Genomic DNA, 15,815 nt, shown 5'->3' with positions numbered 1-15,815 from the left:
AACTAACACAATTTTCAGGTTCAAAAAGGTCAACAGAACTTGGGATTCCCAGCCAGTCTCCCATGCTGGTACTTGCCAAGCCTTAAGCTGCATTGCTGCTGCGATCTGACGAGAGCAGGCACATTCAGCTTAGAATGGCCGTTGACAGCAGCTGTTCAATTTGAACCTTCTTTTACTATCTCATAGAGAAACTAACACAATTTTCAGGTTCAAAAAGGTCAACAGAACTTGGGATTCCCAGCCAGTCTCCCATGCTGGTACTTGCCAAGCCTTAAGCTGCATTGCTGCTGCGATCTGACGAGAGCTGGCACATTCAGCTTAGAATGGCCGTTGACAGCAGCTGTTCAGTTTGAACCTTCTTTTACTATCTCATAGAGAAACTAACACAATTTTCAGGTTCAAAAAGGTCAACGGAACTTGGGATTCACAGCCAGTCTCCCATGCTGGTACTTGCCAAGCCTTAAGCCGCATCGCTGCTGTGATCCGACAAGAGCACGCACATTCAGCTTAGAATGGCCGTTGACAGCAGCTGTTCAATTTGAACCTTCTTTTACTATCTCATAGAGAAACTAACACAATTTTCAGGTTCAAAAAGGTCAACAGAACTTGGGATTCCCAGCCAGTCTCCCATGCTGGTACTTGCCAAGACTTAAGCTGCATTGCTGCTGCGATCTGACGAGAGCAGGCACATTCAGCTTAGAATGGCCGTTGACAGCAGCTGTTCAATTTGAACCTTCTTCTACTATCTCATAGAGAAACTAACACAATTTTCAGGTTCAAAAAGGTCAACGGAACTTGGGATTCCCAGCCAGTCTCCCATGCTGTTACTTGCCAAGCCTAAAGCTGCATTGCTGCTGCGATCTGACGAGAGCAGGCACATTCAGCTTAGAATGGCCGTTGACAGCAGCTGTTCAGTTTGAACCTTCTTTTACTATCTCATAGAGAAACTAACACAATTTTCAGGTTCAAAAAGGTCAACGGAACTTGGGATTCCCAGCCAGTCTCCCATGCTGGTACTTGCCAAGCCTTAAGCTGCATTGCTGCAGCGATCTGACGAGAGCAGGCACATTCAGCTTAGAATGGCCGTTGACAGCAGCTGTTCAATTTGAACCTTCTTTTACTATCTCATAGAGAAACTAACACAATTTTCAGGTTCAAAAAGGTCAACGGAACTTGGGATTCCCAGCCAGTCTCCCATGCTGGTACTTGCCAAGCCTTAAGCTGCATTGCTGCTGCGATCTGACGAGAGCAGGCACATTCAGCTTAGAATGGCCGTTGACAGCAGCTGTTCAATTTGAACCTTCTTTTACTATCTCATAGAGAAACTAACACAATTTTCAGGTTCAAAAAGGTCAACAGAACTTGGGATTCCCAGCCAGTCTCCCATGCTGGTACTTGCCAAGCCTTAAGCTGCATTGCTGCTGCGATCTGACGAGAGCAGGCACATTCAGCTTAGAATGGCCGTTGACAGCAGCTGTTCAATTTGAACCTTCTTTTACTATCTCATAGAGAAACTAACACAATTTTCAGGTTCAAAAAGGTCAACAGAACTTGGGATTCCCAGCCAGTCTCCCATGCTGGTACTTGCCAAGCCTTAAGCTGCATTGCTGCTGCGATCTGACGAGAGCAGGCACATTCAGCTTAGAATGGCCGTTGACAGCAGCTGTTCAATTTGAACCTTCTTTTACTATCTCATAGAAAAACTAACACAATTTTCAGGTTCAAAAAGGTCAACAGAACTTGGGATTCCCAGCCAGTCTCCCATGCTGGTACTTGCCAAGCCTTAAGCTGCATTGCTGCTGCGATCTGACGAGAGCAGGCACATTCAGCTTAGAATGGCCGTTGACAGCAGCTGTTCAATTTGAACCTTCTTTTACCATCTTTGACAGAGAAACTAACAATTTTCAGGTTCAAAAAGGTCAACGGAACTTGGGATTCCCAGCCAGTCTCCCATGCTGGTACTTGCCAAGCCTTAAGCTGCATTGCTGCTGCGATCTGACGAGAGCAGGCACATTCAGCTTAGAATGGCCGTTGACAGCAGCTGTTCAATTTGAACCTTCTTTTAATATCTCATAGAGAAACTAACACAATTTTCAGGTTCAAAAAGGTCAACGGAACTTAGGATTCCCAGCCAGTCTCCCATGCTGGTACTTGCCAAGCCTTAAGCTGCATTGCTGCTGCGATCTGACGAGAGCAGGCACATTCAGCTTAGAATGGCCGTTAGCAGCAGCTGTTCAATTTGAACCTTCTTTTACTATCTCATAGAGAAACTAACACAATTTTCAGGTTCAAAAAGGTCAACGGAACTTGGGATTCCCAGCCAGTCTCCCATGCTGGTACTTGCCAAGCCTTAAGCTGCTGCGATCTGACGAGAGCAGGCACATTCAGCTTAGAATGGCCTTTGACAGCAGCTGTTCAATTTGAACCTTCTTTTACCATCTTTGACAGAGAAACTAACAATTTTCAGGTTCAAAAAGGTCAACGGAACTTGGGATTCCCAGCCAGTCTCCCATGCTGGTACTTGCCAAGCCTTAAGCTGCATTGCTGCTGCGATCTGACGAGAGCAGGCACATTCAGCTTAGAATGGCCGTTGACAGCAGCTGCTTAATTTCTACTTTCTTTTACTATCTCATAGAGAAACTAACACAATTTTCAGGTTCAAAAAGCTCAACGGAACTTGGGATTCCCAGCCAGTCTCCCATGCTGGTACTTGCCAAGCCTTAAGCTGCATTGCTGCTGCGATCTGACGAGAGCAGGCACATTCAGCTTAGAAGGGCCGTTGACAGCAGCTGTTCAATTTGAACCTTCTTTTACTATCTCATAGAGAAACTAACACAATTTTCAGGTTCAAAAAGGTCAACGGAACTTGGGATTCCCAGCCAGTCTCCCATGCTGGTACTTGCCAAGCCTTAAGCTGCATTGCTGCTGCGATCTGACGAGAGCAGGCACATTCAGCTTAGAATGGCCGTTGACCGCAGCTGTTCAATTTGAACCTTCTTTTACCATCTTTGACAGAGAAACTAACAATTTTCAGGTTCAAAAAGGTCAACGGAACTTGGGATTCCCAGCCAGTCTCCCATGCTGGTACTTGCCAAGCCTTAAGCTGCATTGCTGCTGCGATCTGACGAGAGCAGGCACATTCAGCTTAGAATGGCCGTTGACAGCAGCTGCCTAATTTCTACTTTCTTTTACTATCTCATAGAGAAACTAACACAATTTTCAGGTTCAAAAAGCTCAACGGAACTTGGGATTCCCAGCCAATCTCCCATGCTGGTACTTGCCAAGCCTTAAGCTGCATTGATGCTGCGATCTGACGAGAGCAGGCACATTCAGCTTAGAATGGCCGTTGACAGCAGCTGTTCAGTTTGAACCTTCTTTTACTATCTCATAGAGAAACTAACACAATTTTCAGGTTCAAAAAGGTCAACGGAACTTGGGATTCACAGCCAGTCTCCCATGCTGGTACTTGCCAAGCCTTAAGCCGCATCGCTGCTGTGATCCGACAAGAGCACGCACATTCAGCTTAGAATGGCCGTTGACAGCAGCTGTTCAATTTGAACCTTCTTTTACTATCTCATAGAGAAACTAACACAATTTTCAGGTTCAAAAAGGGCAACGGAACTTGGGATTCCCAGCCAGTCTCCCATGCTGGTACTTGCCAAGCCTTAAGCTGCATTTCTGCTGCGATCTGACGAGAGCAGGCACATTCAGCTTAGAATGGCCGTTGACAGCAGCTGTTCAATTTGAACCTTCTTTTACTATCTCATAGAGAAACTAACACAATTTTCAGGTTCAAAAAGGTCAACAGAACTTGGGATTCCCAGCCAGTCTCCCATGCTGGTACTTGCCAAGACTTAAGCTGCATTGCTGCTGCGATCTGACGAGAGCAGGCACATTCAGCTTAGAATGGCCGTTGACAGCAGCTGTTCAATTTGAACCTTATTTTACTATCTCATAGAGAAACTAACACAATTTTCAGGTTCAAAAAGGTCAACGGAACTTGGGATTCCAAGCCAGTCTCCCATGCTGTTACTTGCCAAGCCTAAAGCTGCATTGCTGCTGCGATCTGACGAGAGCAGGCACATTCAGCTTAGAATGGCCGTTGACAGCAGCTGTTCAGTTTGAACCTTCTTTTACTATCTCATAGAGAAACTAACACAATTTTCAGGTTCAAAAAGGTCAACGGAACTTGGGATTCCCAGCCAGTCTCCCATGCTGGTACTTGCCAAGCCTTAAGCTGCATTGCTGCTGCGATCTGACGAGAGCAGGCACATTCAGCTTAGAATGGCCGTTGACAGCAGCTGTTCAATTTGAACCTTCTTTTACTATCTCATAGAGAAACTAACACAATTTTCAGGTTCAAAAAGGTCAACGGAACTTGGGATTCCCAGCCAGTCTCCCATGCTGGTACTTGCCAAGCCTTAAGCTGCATTGCTGCTGCGATCTGACGAGAGCAGGCACATTCAGCTTAGAATGGCCGTTGACAGCAGCTGTTCAATTTGAACCTTCTTTTACTATCTCATAGAGAAACTAACACAATTTTCAGGTTCAAAAAGGTCAACAGAACTTGGGATTCCCAGCCAGTCTCCCATGCTGGTACTTGCCAAGCCTTAAGCTGCATTGCTGCTGCGATCTGACGAGAGCAGGCACATTCAGCTTAGAATGGCCGTTGACAGCAGCTGTTCAATTTGAACCTTCTTTTACTATCTCATAGAGAAACTAACACAATTTTCAGGTTCAAAAAGGTCAACAGAACTTGGGATTCCCAGCCAGTCTCCCATGCTGGTACTTGCCAAGCCTTAAGCTGCATTGCTGCTGCGATCTGACGAGAGCTGGCACATTCAGCTTAGAATGGCCGTTGACAGCAGCTGTTCAGTTTGAACCTTCTTTTACTATCTCATAGAGAAACTAACACAATTTTCAGGTTCAAAAAGGTCAACGGAACTTGGGATTCACAGCCAGTCTCCCATGCTGGTACTTGCCAAGCCTTAAGCCGCATCGCTGCTGTGATCCGACAAGAGCACGCACATTCAGCTTAGAATGGCCGTTGACAGCAGCTGTTCAATTTGAACCTTCTTTTACTATCTCATAGAGAAACTAACACAATTTTCAGGTTAAAAAAGGTCAACGGAACTTGGGATTCCCAGCCAGTCTCCCATGCTGGTACTTGCCAAGCCTTAAGCTGCATTTCTGCTGCGATCTGACGAGAGCAGGCACATTCAGCTTAGAATGGCCGTTGACAGCAGCTGTTCAATTTGAACCTTCTTTTACTATCTCATAGAGAAACTAACACAATTTTCAGGTTCAAAAAGGTCAACAGAACTTGGGATTCCCAGCCAGTCTCCCATGCTGGTACTTGCCAAGACTTAAGCTGCATTGCTGCTGCGATCTGACGAGAGCAGGCACATTCAGCTTAGAATGGCCGTTGACAGCAGCTGTTCAATTTGAACCTTCTTTTACTATCTCATAGAGAAACTAACACAATTTTCAGGTTCAAAAAGGTCAACGGAACTTGGGATTCCCAGCCAGTCTCCCATGCTGTTACTTGCCAAGCCTAAAGCTGCATTGCTGCTGCGATCTGACGAGAGCAGGCACATTCAGCTTAGAATGGCCGTTGACAGCAGCTGTTCAGTTTGAACCTTCTTTTACTATCTCATAGAGAAACTAACACAATTTTCAGGTTCAAAAAGGTCAACGGAACTTGGGATTCCCAGCCAGTCTCCCATGCTGGTACTTGCCAAGCCTTAAGCTGCATTGCTGCAGCGATCTGACGAGAGCAGGCACATTCAGCTTAGAATGGCCGTTGACAGCAGCTGTTCAATTTGAACCTTCTTTTACTATCTCATAGAGAAACTAACACAATTTTCAGGTTCAAAAAGGTCAACGGAACTTGGGATTCCCAGCCAGTCTCCCATGCTGGTACTTGCCAAGCCTTAAGCTGCATTGCTGCTGCGATCTGACGAGAGCAGGCACATTCAGCTTAGAATGGCCGTTGACAGCAGCTGTTCAATTTGAACCTTCTTTTACTATCTCATAGAGAAACTAACACAATTTTCAGGTTCAAAAAGGTCAACAGAACTTGGGATTCCCAGCCAGTCTCCCATGCTGGTACTTGCCAAGCCTTAAGCTGCATTGCTGCTGCGATCTGACGAGAGCAGGCACATTCAGCTTAGAATGGCCGTTGACAGCAGCTGTTCAATTTGAACCTTCTTTTACTATCTCATAGAGAAACTAACACAATTTTCAGGTTCAAAAAGGTCAACAGAACTTGGGATTCCCAGCCAGTCTCCCATGCTGGTACTTGCCAAGCCTTAAGCTGCATTGCTGCTGCGATCTGACGAGAGCAGGCACATTCAGCTTAGAATGGCCGTTGACAGCAGCTGTTCAATTTGAACCTTCTTTTACTATCTCATAGAAAAACTAACACAATTTTCAGGTTCAAAAAGGTCAACAGAACTTGGGATTCCCAGCCAGTCTCCCATGCTGGTACTTGCCAAGCCTTAAGCTGCATTGCTGCTGCGATCTGACGAGAGCAGGCACATTCAGCTTAGAATGGCCGTTGACAGCAGCTGTTCAATTTGAACCTTCTTTTACCATCTTTGACAGAGAAACTAACAATTTTCAGGTTCAAAAAGGTCAACGGAACTTGGGATTCCCAGCCAGTCTCCCATGCTGGTACTTGCCAAGCCTTAAGCTGCATTGCTGCTGCGATCTGACGAGAGCAGGCACATTCAGCTTAGAATGGCCGTTGACAGCAGCTGTTCAATTTGAACCTTCTTTTAATATCTCATAGAGAAACTAACACAATTTTCAGGTTCAAAAAGGTCAACGGAACTTAGGATTCCCAGCCAGTCTCCCATGCTGGTACTTGCCAAGCCTTAAGCTGCATTGCTGCTGCGATCTGACGAGAGCAGGCACATTCAGCTTAGAATGGCCGTTAGCAGCAGCTGTTCAATTTGAACCTTCTTTTACTATCTCATAGAGAAACTAACACAATTTTCAGGTTCAAAAAGGTCAACGGAACTTGGGATTCCCAGCCAGTCTCCCATGCTGGTACTTGCCAAGCCTTAAGCTGCTGCGATCTGACGAGAGCAGGCACATTCAGCTTAGAATGGCCTTTGACAGCAGCTGTTCAATTTGAACCTTCTTTTACCATCTTTGACAGAGAAACTAACAATTTTCAGGTTCAAAAAGGTCAACGGAACTTGGGATTCCCAGCCAGTCTCCCATGCTGGTACTTGCCAAGCCTTAAGCTGCATTGCTGCTGCGATCTGACGAGAGCAGGCACATTCAGCTTAGAATGGCCGTTGACAGCAGCTGCTTAATTTCTACTTTCTTTTACTATCTCATAGAGAAACTAACACAATTTTCAGGTTCAAAAAGCTCAACGGAACTTGGGATTCCCAGCCAGTCTCCCATGCTGGTGCTTGCCAAGCCTTAAGCTGCATTGCTGCTGCGATCTGACGAGAGCAGGCACATTCAGCTTAGAAGGGCCGTTGACAGCAGCTGTTCAATTTGAACCTTCTTTTACTATCTCATAGAGAAACTAACACAATTTTCAGGTTCAAAAAGGTCAACGGAACTTGGGATTCCCAGCCAGTCTCCCATGCTGGTACTTGCCAAGCCTTAAGCTGCATTGATGCTGCGATCTGACGAGAGCAGGCACATTCAGCTTAGAATGGCCGTTGACAGCAGCTGTTCAGTTTGAACCTTCTTTTACTATCTCATAGAGAAACTAACACAATTTTCAGGTTCAAAAAGGTCAACGGAACTTGGGATTCACAGCCAGTCTCCCATGCTGGTACTTGCCAAGCCTTAAGCCGCATCGCTGCTGTGATCCGACAAGAGCACACACATTCAGCTTAGAATGGCCGTTGACAGCAGCTGTTCAATTTGAACCTTCTTTTACTATCTCATAGAGAAACTAACACAATTTTCAGGTTCAAAAAGGTTAACGGAACTTGGGATTCCCAGCCAGTCTCCCATGCTGGTACTTGCCAAGCCTTAAGCTGCATTGCTGCTGCGATCTGACGAGAGCAGGCACATTCAGCTTAGAATGGCCGTTGACAGCAGCTGTTCAATTTGAACCTTCTTTTACTATCTCATAGAGAAACTAACACAATTTTCAGGTTCAAAAAGGTCAACAGAACTTGGGATTCCCAGCCAGTCTCCCATGCTGGTACTTGCCAAGACTTAAGCTGCATTGCTGCTGCGATCTGACGAGAGCAGGCACATTCAGCTTAGAATTGCCGTTGACTGCAGCTGTTCAATTTGAACCTTCTTTTACTATCTCATAGAGAAACTAACACAATTTTCAGGTTCAAAAAGGTCAACGGAACTTGGGATTCCCAGCCAGTCTCCCATGCTGTTACTTGCCAAGCCTAAAGCTGCATTGCTGCTGCGATCTGACGAGAGCAGGCACATTCAGCTTAGAATGGCCGTTGACAGCAGCTGTTCAGTTTGAACCTTCTTTTACTATCTCATAGAGAAACTAACACAATTTTCAGGTTCAAAAAGGTCAACGGAACTTGGGATTCCCAGCCAGTCTCCCATGCTGGTACTTGCCAAGCCTTAAGCTGCATTGCTGCTGCGATCTGACGAGAGCAGGCACATTCAGCTTAGAATGGCCGTTGACAGCAGCTGTTCAATTTGAACCTTCTTTTACTATCTCATAGAGAAACTAACACAATTTTCAGGTTCAAAAAGGTCAACGGAACTTGGGATTCACAGCCAGTCTCCCATGCTGGTACTTGCCAAGCCTTAAGCTGCATTGCTGCTGCGATCTGACGAGAGCAGGCACATTCAGCTTAGAATGGCCGTTGACAGCAGCTGTTCAATTTGAACCTTTTTTTACTATCTCATAGAGAAACTAACACAATTTTCAGGTTCAAAAAGGTCAACAGAACTTGGGATTCCCAGCCAGTCTCCCATGCTGGTACTTGCCAAGCCTTAAGCTGCATTGCTGCTGCGATCTGACGAGAGCAGGCACATTCAGCTTAGAATGGCCGTTGACAGCAGCTGTTCAATTTGAACCTTCTTTTACTATCTCATAGAGAAACTAACACAATTTTCAGGTTCAAAAAGGTCAACGGAACTTGGGATTCCCAGGCAGTCTGCCATGCTGGTACTTGCCAAGCCTTAAGCTGCTGCGATCTGAAGAGAGCAGGCACATTCAGCTTAGAATGGCCGTTGACAGCAGCTGTTCAATTTGAACTTTCTTTTACTATCTTATAGAGAAACTAACACAATTTTCAGGTTCAAAAAGGTCAACGGAACTTGGGATTCCCAGCCAGTCTCCCATGCTGGTACTTGCCAAGCCTTAAGCTGCATTGCTGCTGCGATCTGACGAGAGCAGGCACATTCAGCTTAGAATGGCCGTTGACAGCAGCTGTTCAATTTGAACCTTCTTTTACTATCTCATAGAGAAACTAACACAATTTTCAGGTTCAGAAAGGTCAACGGAACTTGGGATTCCCAGCCAGTCTCCCATGCTGGTACTTGCCAAGCCTTAAGCTGCATTGCTGCTGCAATCTGACGAGAGCAGGCACATTCAGCTTAGAATGGCCGTTGACAGCAGCTGTTCAATTTGAACCTTCTTTTACTATCTCATAGAGAAACTAACACAATTTTCAGGTTCAAAAAGGTCAACAGAACTTGGGATTCCCAGCCAGTCTCCCATGCTGGTACTTGCCAAGCCTTAAGCTGCATTGCTGCTGCGATCTGACGAGAGCAGGCACATTCAGCTTAGAATGGCCGTTGACAGCAGCTGTTCAATTTGAACCTTCTTTTAATATCTCATAGAGAAACTAACACAATTTTCAGGTTCAAAAAGGTCAACGGAACTTAGGATTCCCAGCCAGTCTCCCATGCTGGTACTTACCAAGCCTTAAGCTGCATTGCTGCTGCGAACTGACGAGAGCAGGCACATTCAGCTTAGAATGGCCGTTAGCAGCAGCTGTTCAATTTGAACCTTCTTTTACTATCTCATAGAGAAACTAACACAATTTTCAGGTTCAAAAAGGTCAACGGAACTTGGGATTCCCAGCCAGTCTCCCATGCTGGTACTTGCCAAGCCTTAAGCTGCTGCGATCTGACGAGAGCAGGCACATTCAGCTTAGAATGGCCGTTGACAGCAGCTGTTCAATTTGAACCTTCTTTTACTATCTCATAGAAAAACTAACACAATTTTCAGGTTCAAAAAGGTCAACAGAACTTGGGATTCCCAGCCAGTCTCCCATGCTGGTACTTGCCAAGCCTTAAGCTGCATTGCTGCTGCGATCTAACGAGAGCAGGCACATTCAGCTTAGAATGGCCGTTGACAGCAGCTGTTCAATTTGAACCTTCTTTTACCATCTTTGACAGAGAAACTAACAATTTTCAGGTTCAAAAAGGTCAACGGAACTTGGGATTCCCAGCCAGTCTCCCATGCTGGTACTTGCCAAGCCTTAAGCTGCATTGATGCTGCGATCTGACAAGAGCAGGCACATTCAGCTTAGAATGGCCGTTGACAGCAGCTGTTCAGTTTGAACCTTCTTTTACTATCTCATAGAGAAACTAACACAATTTTCAGGTTCAAAAAGGTCAACGGAACTTGGGATTCACAGCCAGTCTCCCATGCTGGTACTTGCCAAGCCTTAAGCCGCATCGCTGCTGTGATCCGACAAGAGCACGCACATTCAGCTTAGAATGGCCGTTGACAGCAGCTGTTCAATTTGAACCTTCTTTTACTATCTCATAGAGAAACTAACACAATTTTCAGGTTCAAAAAGGTCAACGGAACTTGGGATTCCCAGCCAGTCTCCCATGCTGGTACTTGCCAAGCCTTAAGCTGCATTGCTGCTGCGATCTGACGAGAGCAGGCACATTCAGCTTAGAATGGCCGTTGACAGCAGCTGTTCAATTTGAACCTTCTTTTACTATCTCATAGAGAAACTAACACAATTTTCAGGTTCAAAAAGGTCAACGGAACTTGGGATTCCCAGCCAGTCTCCCATGCTGTTACTTGCCAAGCCTAAAGCTGCATTGCTGCTGCGATCTGACGAGAGCAGGCACATTCAGCTTAGAATGGCCGTTGACAGCAGCTGTTCAGTTTGAACCTTCTTTTACTATCTCATAGAGAAACTAACACAATTTTCAGGTTCAAAAAGGTCAACGGAACTTGGGATTCCCAGCCAGTCTCCCATGCTGGTACTTGCCAAGCCTTAAGCTGCATTGCTGCTGCGATCTGACGAGAGCAGGCACATTCAGCTTAGAATGGCCATTGACAGCAGCTGTTCAATTTGAACCTTCTTTTACCATCTTTGACAGAGAAACTAACAATTTTCAGGTTCAAAAAGGTCAACAGAACTTGGGATTCCCAGCCAGTCTCCCATGCTGGTGCTTGCCAAGCCTTAAGCTGCATTGTTGCTGCGATCTGACTAGAGCAGGCACATTCAGCTTAGAATGGCCGTTGACAGCAGCTGTTCAATTTGAACCTTCTTTTACTATCTCATAGAGAAACTAACACAATTTTCAGGTTCAAAAAGGTCAACGGAACTTGGGATTCCCAGCCAGTCTCCCATGCTGGTACTTGCCAAGCCTTAAGCTGCATTGATGCTGCGATCTGACGAGAGCAGGCACATTCAGCTTAGAATGGCCGTTGACAGCAGCTGTTCAGTTTGAACCTTCTTTTACTATCTCATAGAGAAACTAACACAATTTTCAGGTTCAAAAAGGTCAACGGAACTTGGGATTCACAGCCAGTCTCCCATGCTGGTACTTGCCAAGCCTTAAGCCGCATCGCTGCTGTGATCCGACAAGAGCACACACATTCAGCTTAGAATGGCCGTTGACAGCAGCTGTTCAATTTGAACCTTCTTTTACTATCTCATAGAGAAACTAACACAATTTTCAGGTTCAAAAAGGTTAACGGAACTTGGGATTCCCAGCCAGTCTCCCATGCTGGTACTTGCCAAGCCTTAAGCTGCATTGCTGCTGCGATCTGACGAGAGCAGGCACATTCAGCTTAGAATGGCCGTTGACAGCAGCTGTTCAATTTGAACCTTCTTTTACTATCTCATAGAGAAACTAACACAATTTTCAGGTTCAAAAAGGTCAACAGAACTTGGGATTCCCAGCCAGTCTCCCATGCTGGTACTTGCCAAGACTTAAGCTGCATTGCTGCTGCGATCTGACGAGAGCAGGCACATTCAGCTTAGAATTGCCGTTGACTGCAGCTGTTCAATTTGAACCTTCTTTTACTATCTCATAGAGAAACTAACACAATTTTCAGGTTCAAAAAGGTCAACGGAACTTGGGATTCCCAGCCAGTCTCCCATGCTGTTACTTGCCAAGCCTAAAGCTGCATTGCTGCTGCGATCTGACGAGAGCAGGCACATTCAGCTTAGAATGGCCGTTGACAGCAGCTGTTCAGTTTGAACCTTCTTTTACTATCTCATAGAGAAACTAACACAATTTTCAGGTTCAAAAAGGTCAACGGAACTTGGGATTCCCAGCCAGTCTCCCATGCTGGTACTTGCCAAGCCTTAAGCTGCATTGCTGCTGCGATCTGACGAGAGCAGGCACATTCAGCTTAGAATGGCCGTTGACAGCAGCTGTTCAATTTGAACCTTCTTTTACTATCTCATAGAGAAACTAACACAATTTTCAGGTTCAAAAAGGTCAACGGAACTTGGGATTCACAGCCAGTCTCCCATGCTGGTACTTGCCAAGCCTTAAGCTGCATTGCTGCTGCGATCTGACGAGAGCAGGCACATTCAGCTTAGAATGGCCGTTGACAGCAGCTGTTCAATTTGAACCTTCTTTTACTATCTCATAGAGAAACTAACACAATTTTCAGGTTCAAAAAGGTCAACGGAACTTGGGATTCCCAGCCAGTCTCCCATGCTGGTACTTGCCAAGCCTTAAGCTGCTGCAATCTGAAGAGAGCAGGCACATTCAGCTTAGAATGGCCGTTGACAGCAGCTGTTGAATTTGAACCTTCTTTTACTATCTTATAGAGAAACTAACACAATTTTCAGGTTCAAAAAGGTCAACAGAACTTGGGATTCCCAGCCAGCCTCCCTTGCTGGTACTTGCCAAGCCTTAAGCTGCATCGGCGCTGCGATCTGACAAGAGCACGCACATTCAGCTTAGAATGGCCGTTGACAGCAGCTGTTCAATTTGAACCTTCTTTTACTATCTCATAGAGAAACTAACACAATTTTCAGGTTCAAAAAGGTCAACAGAACTTGGGATTCCCAGCCAGTCTCCCATGCTGGTACTTGCCAAGCCTTAAGCTGCATTGCTGCTGCGATCTGACGAGAGCAGGCACATTCAGCTTAGAATGGCCGTTGACAGCAGCTGTTCAATTTGAACCTTCTTTTACTATCTCATAGAGAAACTAACACAATTTTCAGGTTCAAAAAGGTCAACGGAACTTGGGATTCCCAGGCAGTCTGCCATGCTGGTACTTGCCAAGCCTTAAGCTGCTGCGATCTGAAGAGAGCAGGCACATTCAGCTTAGAATGGCCGTTGACAGCAGCTGTTCAATTTGAACTTTCTTTTACTATCTTATAGAGAAACTAACACAATTTTCAGGTTCAAAAAGGTCAACGGAACTTGGGATTCCCAGCCAGTCTCCCATGCTGGTACTTGCCAAGCCTTAAGCTGCATTGCTGCTGCGATCTGACGAGAGCAGGCACATTCAGCTTAGAATGGCCGTTGACAGCAGCTGTTCAATTTGAACCTTCTTTTACTATCTCATAGAGAAACTAACACAATTTTCAGGTTCAAAAAGGTCAACGGAACTTGGGATTCCCAGCCAGTCTCCCATGCTGGTACTTGCCAAGCCTTAAGCTGCATTGCTGCTGCGATCTGACGAGAGCAGGCACATTCAGCTTAGAATGGCCGTTGACAGCAGCTGTTCAATTTGAACCTTCTTTTACTATCTCATAGAGAAACTAACACAATTTTCAGGTTCAAAAAGGTCAACAGAACTTGGGATTCCCAGCCAGTCTCCCATGCTGGTACTTGCCAAGCCTTAAGCTGCATTGCTGCTGCGATCTGACGAGAGCAGGCACATTCAGCTTAGAATGGCCGTTGACAGCAGCTGTTCAGTTTGAACCTTCTTTTACTATCTCATAGAGAAACTAACACAATTTTCAGGTTCAAAAAGGTCAATGGAACTTGGGATTCACAGCCAGTCTCCCATGCTGGTACTTGCCAAGCCTTAAGCCGCATCGCTGCTGTGATCCGACAAGAGCACGCACATTCAGCTTAGAAGGGCCGTTGACAGCAGCTGTTCAATTTGAACCTTCTTTTACTATCTCATAGAGAAACTAACACAATTTTCAGGTTCAAAAAGGTCAACGGAACTTGGGATTCCCAGCCAGTCTCCCATGCTGGTACTTGCCAAGCCTTAAGCTGCATTGCTGCTGCGATCTGACGAGAGCAGGCACATTCAGCTTAGAATGGCCGTTGACAGCAGCTGTTCAATTTGAACCTTCTTTTACTATCTCATAGAGAAACTAACACAATTTTCAGGTTCAAAAAGGTCAACAGAACTTGGGATTCCCAGCCAGTCTCCCATGCTGGTACTTGCCAAGCCTTAAGCTGCATTGCTGCTGCGATCTGACGAGAGCAGGCACATTCAGCTTAGAATGGCCGTTGACAGCAGCTGTTCAATTTGAACCTTCTTTTACTATCTCATAGAGAAACTAACACAATTTTCAGGTTCAAAAAGGTCAACGGAACTTGGGATTCCCAGCCAGTCTCCCATGCTGTTACTTGCCAAGCCTAAAGCTGCATTGCTGCTGCGATCTGACGAGAGCAGGCACATTCAGCTTAGAATGGCCGTTGACAGCAGCTGTTCAGTTTGAACCTTCTTTTACTATCTCATAGAGAAACTAACACAATTTTCAGGTTCAAAAAGGTCAACGGAACTTGGGATTCCCAGCCAGTCTCCCATGCTGGTACTTGCCAAGCCTTAAGCTGCATTGCTGCTGCGATCTGACGAGAGCAGGCACATTCAGCTTAGAATGGCCGTTGACAGCAGCTGTTCAATTTGAACCTTCTTTTACCATCTTTGACAGAGAAACTAACAATTTTCAGGTTCAAAAAGGTCAACAGAACTTGGGATTCCCAGCCAGTCTCCCATGCTGGTGCTTGCCAAGCCTTAAGCTGCATTGTTGCTGCGATCTGACTAGAGCAGGCACATTCAGCTTAGAATGGCCGTTGACAGCAGCTGTTCAATTTGAACCTTCTTTTACTATCTCATAGAGAAACTAACACAATTTTCAGGTTCAAAAAGGTCAACGGAACTTGGGATTCCCAGCCAGTCTCCCATGCTGGTACTTGCCAAGCCTTAAGCTGCATTGCTGCTGCGATCTGACGAGAGCAGGCACATTCAGCTTAGAATGGCCGTTGACAGCAGCTGTTCAATTTGAACCTTCTTTTACTATCTCATAGAGAAACTAACACAATTTTCAGGTTCAAAAAGGTCAACGGAACTTGGGATTCCCAGCCAGTCTCCCATGCTGTTACTTGCCAAGCCTAAAGCTGCATTGCTGCTGCGATCTGACGAGAGCAGGCACATTCAGCTTAGAATGGCCGTTGACAGCAGCTGTTCAGTTTGAACCTTCTTTTACTATCTCATAGAGAAACTAACACAATTTTCAGGTTCAAAAAGGTCAACGGAACTTGGGATTCCCAGCCAGCCTCCCATGCTGGTACTTGCCAAGCCTTAAGCTGCATTGCTGCTGCGATCTGACGAGAGCAGGCACATTCAGCTTAGAATGGCCGTTGACAGCAGCTGTTCAATTTGAACCTTCTTTTAC

General features: G+C 45.7%; 66 pseudogenes; all 66 read right to left on the bottom strand.

Annotated features, from left to right (window-relative positions):
• Positions 1–27: 27 nt before the first annotated feature.
• LOC140080860 (5S ribosomal RNA) lies at positions 28–146 on the bottom strand (annotated as a pseudogene).
• A 70-nt stretch (positions 147–216) lies between these two features.
• LOC140090540 (5S ribosomal RNA) lies at positions 217–335 on the bottom strand (annotated as a pseudogene).
• A 259-nt stretch (positions 336–594) lies between these two features.
• LOC140090342 (5S ribosomal RNA) lies at positions 595–713 on the bottom strand (annotated as a pseudogene).
• A 70-nt stretch (positions 714–783) lies between these two features.
• On the bottom strand, positions 784–902 carry LOC140090774 (5S ribosomal RNA; annotated as a pseudogene).
• A 70-nt stretch (positions 903–972) lies between these two features.
• On the bottom strand, positions 973–1,091 carry LOC140086158 (5S ribosomal RNA; annotated as a pseudogene).
• Positions 1,092–1,161: 70 nt separating this feature from the next.
• On the bottom strand, positions 1,162–1,280 carry LOC140100689 (5S ribosomal RNA; annotated as a pseudogene).
• Positions 1,281–1,350: 70 nt separating this feature from the next.
• Positions 1,351–1,469, bottom strand: LOC140080859 (5S ribosomal RNA; annotated as a pseudogene).
• Positions 1,470–1,539: 70 nt separating this feature from the next.
• On the bottom strand, positions 1,540–1,658 carry LOC140080858 (5S ribosomal RNA; annotated as a pseudogene).
• Positions 1,659–1,728: 70 nt separating this feature from the next.
• On the bottom strand, positions 1,729–1,847 carry LOC140080857 (5S ribosomal RNA; annotated as a pseudogene).
• A 70-nt stretch (positions 1,848–1,917) lies between these two features.
• On the bottom strand, positions 1,918–2,036 carry LOC140100688 (5S ribosomal RNA; annotated as a pseudogene).
• A 70-nt stretch (positions 2,037–2,106) lies between these two features.
• On the bottom strand, positions 2,107–2,225 carry LOC140095947 (5S ribosomal RNA; annotated as a pseudogene).
• Positions 2,226–2,476: 251 nt separating this feature from the next.
• On the bottom strand, positions 2,477–2,595 carry LOC140100687 (5S ribosomal RNA; annotated as a pseudogene).
• A 70-nt stretch (positions 2,596–2,665) lies between these two features.
• LOC140096057 (5S ribosomal RNA) lies at positions 2,666–2,784 on the bottom strand (annotated as a pseudogene).
• Positions 2,785–2,854: 70 nt separating this feature from the next.
• On the bottom strand, positions 2,855–2,973 carry LOC140100684 (5S ribosomal RNA; annotated as a pseudogene).
• A 70-nt stretch (positions 2,974–3,043) lies between these two features.
• Positions 3,044–3,162, bottom strand: LOC140100683 (5S ribosomal RNA; annotated as a pseudogene).
• Positions 3,163–3,232: 70 nt separating this feature from the next.
• Positions 3,233–3,351, bottom strand: LOC140098759 (5S ribosomal RNA; annotated as a pseudogene).
• A 259-nt stretch (positions 3,352–3,610) lies between these two features.
• LOC140090800 (5S ribosomal RNA) lies at positions 3,611–3,729 on the bottom strand (annotated as a pseudogene).
• Positions 3,730–3,799: 70 nt separating this feature from the next.
• Positions 3,800–3,918, bottom strand: LOC140090341 (5S ribosomal RNA; annotated as a pseudogene).
• Positions 3,919–3,988: 70 nt separating this feature from the next.
• LOC140096373 (5S ribosomal RNA) lies at positions 3,989–4,107 on the bottom strand (annotated as a pseudogene).
• A 70-nt stretch (positions 4,108–4,177) lies between these two features.
• LOC140100682 (5S ribosomal RNA) lies at positions 4,178–4,296 on the bottom strand (annotated as a pseudogene).
• A 70-nt stretch (positions 4,297–4,366) lies between these two features.
• LOC140100681 (5S ribosomal RNA) lies at positions 4,367–4,485 on the bottom strand (annotated as a pseudogene).
• Positions 4,486–4,555: 70 nt separating this feature from the next.
• Positions 4,556–4,674, bottom strand: LOC140080856 (5S ribosomal RNA; annotated as a pseudogene).
• Positions 4,675–4,744: 70 nt separating this feature from the next.
• On the bottom strand, positions 4,745–4,863 carry LOC140090539 (5S ribosomal RNA; annotated as a pseudogene).
• Positions 4,864–5,122: 259 nt separating this feature from the next.
• On the bottom strand, positions 5,123–5,241 carry LOC140083556 (5S ribosomal RNA; annotated as a pseudogene).
• Positions 5,242–5,311: 70 nt separating this feature from the next.
• On the bottom strand, positions 5,312–5,430 carry LOC140090340 (5S ribosomal RNA; annotated as a pseudogene).
• Positions 5,431–5,500: 70 nt separating this feature from the next.
• On the bottom strand, positions 5,501–5,619 carry LOC140090773 (5S ribosomal RNA; annotated as a pseudogene).
• Positions 5,620–5,689: 70 nt separating this feature from the next.
• LOC140086157 (5S ribosomal RNA) lies at positions 5,690–5,808 on the bottom strand (annotated as a pseudogene).
• Positions 5,809–5,878: 70 nt separating this feature from the next.
• On the bottom strand, positions 5,879–5,997 carry LOC140100680 (5S ribosomal RNA; annotated as a pseudogene).
• A 70-nt stretch (positions 5,998–6,067) lies between these two features.
• Positions 6,068–6,186, bottom strand: LOC140080854 (5S ribosomal RNA; annotated as a pseudogene).
• Positions 6,187–6,256: 70 nt separating this feature from the next.
• Positions 6,257–6,375, bottom strand: LOC140080853 (5S ribosomal RNA; annotated as a pseudogene).
• Positions 6,376–6,445: 70 nt separating this feature from the next.
• On the bottom strand, positions 6,446–6,564 carry LOC140080852 (5S ribosomal RNA; annotated as a pseudogene).
• A 70-nt stretch (positions 6,565–6,634) lies between these two features.
• Positions 6,635–6,753, bottom strand: LOC140100679 (5S ribosomal RNA; annotated as a pseudogene).
• A 70-nt stretch (positions 6,754–6,823) lies between these two features.
• LOC140095946 (5S ribosomal RNA) lies at positions 6,824–6,942 on the bottom strand (annotated as a pseudogene).
• Positions 6,943–7,193: 251 nt separating this feature from the next.
• LOC140100678 (5S ribosomal RNA) lies at positions 7,194–7,312 on the bottom strand (annotated as a pseudogene).
• Positions 7,313–7,571: 259 nt separating this feature from the next.
• LOC140084384 (5S ribosomal RNA) lies at positions 7,572–7,690 on the bottom strand (annotated as a pseudogene).
• Positions 7,691–7,949: 259 nt separating this feature from the next.
• On the bottom strand, positions 7,950–8,068 carry LOC140086662 (5S ribosomal RNA; annotated as a pseudogene).
• A 70-nt stretch (positions 8,069–8,138) lies between these two features.
• Positions 8,139–8,257, bottom strand: LOC140095290 (5S ribosomal RNA; annotated as a pseudogene).
• A 70-nt stretch (positions 8,258–8,327) lies between these two features.
• On the bottom strand, positions 8,328–8,446 carry LOC140090772 (5S ribosomal RNA; annotated as a pseudogene).
• A 70-nt stretch (positions 8,447–8,516) lies between these two features.
• On the bottom strand, positions 8,517–8,635 carry LOC140100677 (5S ribosomal RNA; annotated as a pseudogene).
• A 70-nt stretch (positions 8,636–8,705) lies between these two features.
• Positions 8,706–8,824, bottom strand: LOC140086540 (5S ribosomal RNA; annotated as a pseudogene).
• Positions 8,825–8,894: 70 nt separating this feature from the next.
• LOC140080851 (5S ribosomal RNA) lies at positions 8,895–9,013 on the bottom strand (annotated as a pseudogene).
• A 251-nt stretch (positions 9,014–9,264) lies between these two features.
• LOC140100676 (5S ribosomal RNA) lies at positions 9,265–9,383 on the bottom strand (annotated as a pseudogene).
• Positions 9,384–9,453: 70 nt separating this feature from the next.
• On the bottom strand, positions 9,454–9,572 carry LOC140086928 (5S ribosomal RNA; annotated as a pseudogene).
• A 70-nt stretch (positions 9,573–9,642) lies between these two features.
• LOC140080849 (5S ribosomal RNA) lies at positions 9,643–9,761 on the bottom strand (annotated as a pseudogene).
• Positions 9,762–10,201: 440 nt separating this feature from the next.
• On the bottom strand, positions 10,202–10,320 carry LOC140083102 (5S ribosomal RNA; annotated as a pseudogene).
• Positions 10,321–10,390: 70 nt separating this feature from the next.
• On the bottom strand, positions 10,391–10,509 carry LOC140094532 (5S ribosomal RNA; annotated as a pseudogene).
• Positions 10,510–10,768: 259 nt separating this feature from the next.
• Positions 10,769–10,887, bottom strand: LOC140100675 (5S ribosomal RNA; annotated as a pseudogene).
• Positions 10,888–10,957: 70 nt separating this feature from the next.
• Positions 10,958–11,076, bottom strand: LOC140090771 (5S ribosomal RNA; annotated as a pseudogene).
• A 70-nt stretch (positions 11,077–11,146) lies between these two features.
• Positions 11,147–11,265, bottom strand: LOC140082850 (5S ribosomal RNA; annotated as a pseudogene).
• A 259-nt stretch (positions 11,266–11,524) lies between these two features.
• Positions 11,525–11,643, bottom strand: LOC140084383 (5S ribosomal RNA; annotated as a pseudogene).
• Positions 11,644–11,902: 259 nt separating this feature from the next.
• Positions 11,903–12,021, bottom strand: LOC140086661 (5S ribosomal RNA; annotated as a pseudogene).
• A 70-nt stretch (positions 12,022–12,091) lies between these two features.
• Positions 12,092–12,210, bottom strand: LOC140095289 (5S ribosomal RNA; annotated as a pseudogene).
• Positions 12,211–12,280: 70 nt separating this feature from the next.
• Positions 12,281–12,399, bottom strand: LOC140090770 (5S ribosomal RNA; annotated as a pseudogene).
• Positions 12,400–12,469: 70 nt separating this feature from the next.
• Positions 12,470–12,588, bottom strand: LOC140100672 (5S ribosomal RNA; annotated as a pseudogene).
• Positions 12,589–12,658: 70 nt separating this feature from the next.
• On the bottom strand, positions 12,659–12,777 carry LOC140086539 (5S ribosomal RNA; annotated as a pseudogene).
• A 440-nt stretch (positions 12,778–13,217) lies between these two features.
• Positions 13,218–13,336, bottom strand: LOC140080848 (5S ribosomal RNA; annotated as a pseudogene).
• A 251-nt stretch (positions 13,337–13,587) lies between these two features.
• LOC140100671 (5S ribosomal RNA) lies at positions 13,588–13,706 on the bottom strand (annotated as a pseudogene).
• Positions 13,707–13,776: 70 nt separating this feature from the next.
• Positions 13,777–13,895, bottom strand: LOC140100670 (5S ribosomal RNA; annotated as a pseudogene).
• A 70-nt stretch (positions 13,896–13,965) lies between these two features.
• Positions 13,966–14,084, bottom strand: LOC140080847 (5S ribosomal RNA; annotated as a pseudogene).
• Positions 14,085–14,343: 259 nt separating this feature from the next.
• Positions 14,344–14,462, bottom strand: LOC140100669 (5S ribosomal RNA; annotated as a pseudogene).
• A 70-nt stretch (positions 14,463–14,532) lies between these two features.
• Positions 14,533–14,651, bottom strand: LOC140080846 (5S ribosomal RNA; annotated as a pseudogene).
• A 70-nt stretch (positions 14,652–14,721) lies between these two features.
• LOC140090769 (5S ribosomal RNA) lies at positions 14,722–14,840 on the bottom strand (annotated as a pseudogene).
• Positions 14,841–14,910: 70 nt separating this feature from the next.
• Positions 14,911–15,029, bottom strand: LOC140100668 (5S ribosomal RNA; annotated as a pseudogene).
• A 259-nt stretch (positions 15,030–15,288) lies between these two features.
• Positions 15,289–15,407, bottom strand: LOC140100667 (5S ribosomal RNA; annotated as a pseudogene).
• A 70-nt stretch (positions 15,408–15,477) lies between these two features.
• On the bottom strand, positions 15,478–15,596 carry LOC140090767 (5S ribosomal RNA; annotated as a pseudogene).
• Positions 15,597–15,666: 70 nt separating this feature from the next.
• LOC140084847 (5S ribosomal RNA) lies at positions 15,667–15,785 on the bottom strand (annotated as a pseudogene).
• Positions 15,786–15,815: the final 30 nt, after the last annotated feature.

The sequence above is a fragment of the Engystomops pustulosus genome, chromosome 9 (assembly GCF_040894005.1).
Source record: "Engystomops pustulosus chromosome 9, aEngPut4.maternal, whole genome shotgun sequence".
Taxonomy (NCBI): domain Eukaryota; kingdom Metazoa; phylum Chordata; class Amphibia; order Anura; family Leptodactylidae; genus Engystomops; species Engystomops pustulosus.
This window is presented reverse-complemented; position numbering and strand designations above follow the sequence as displayed.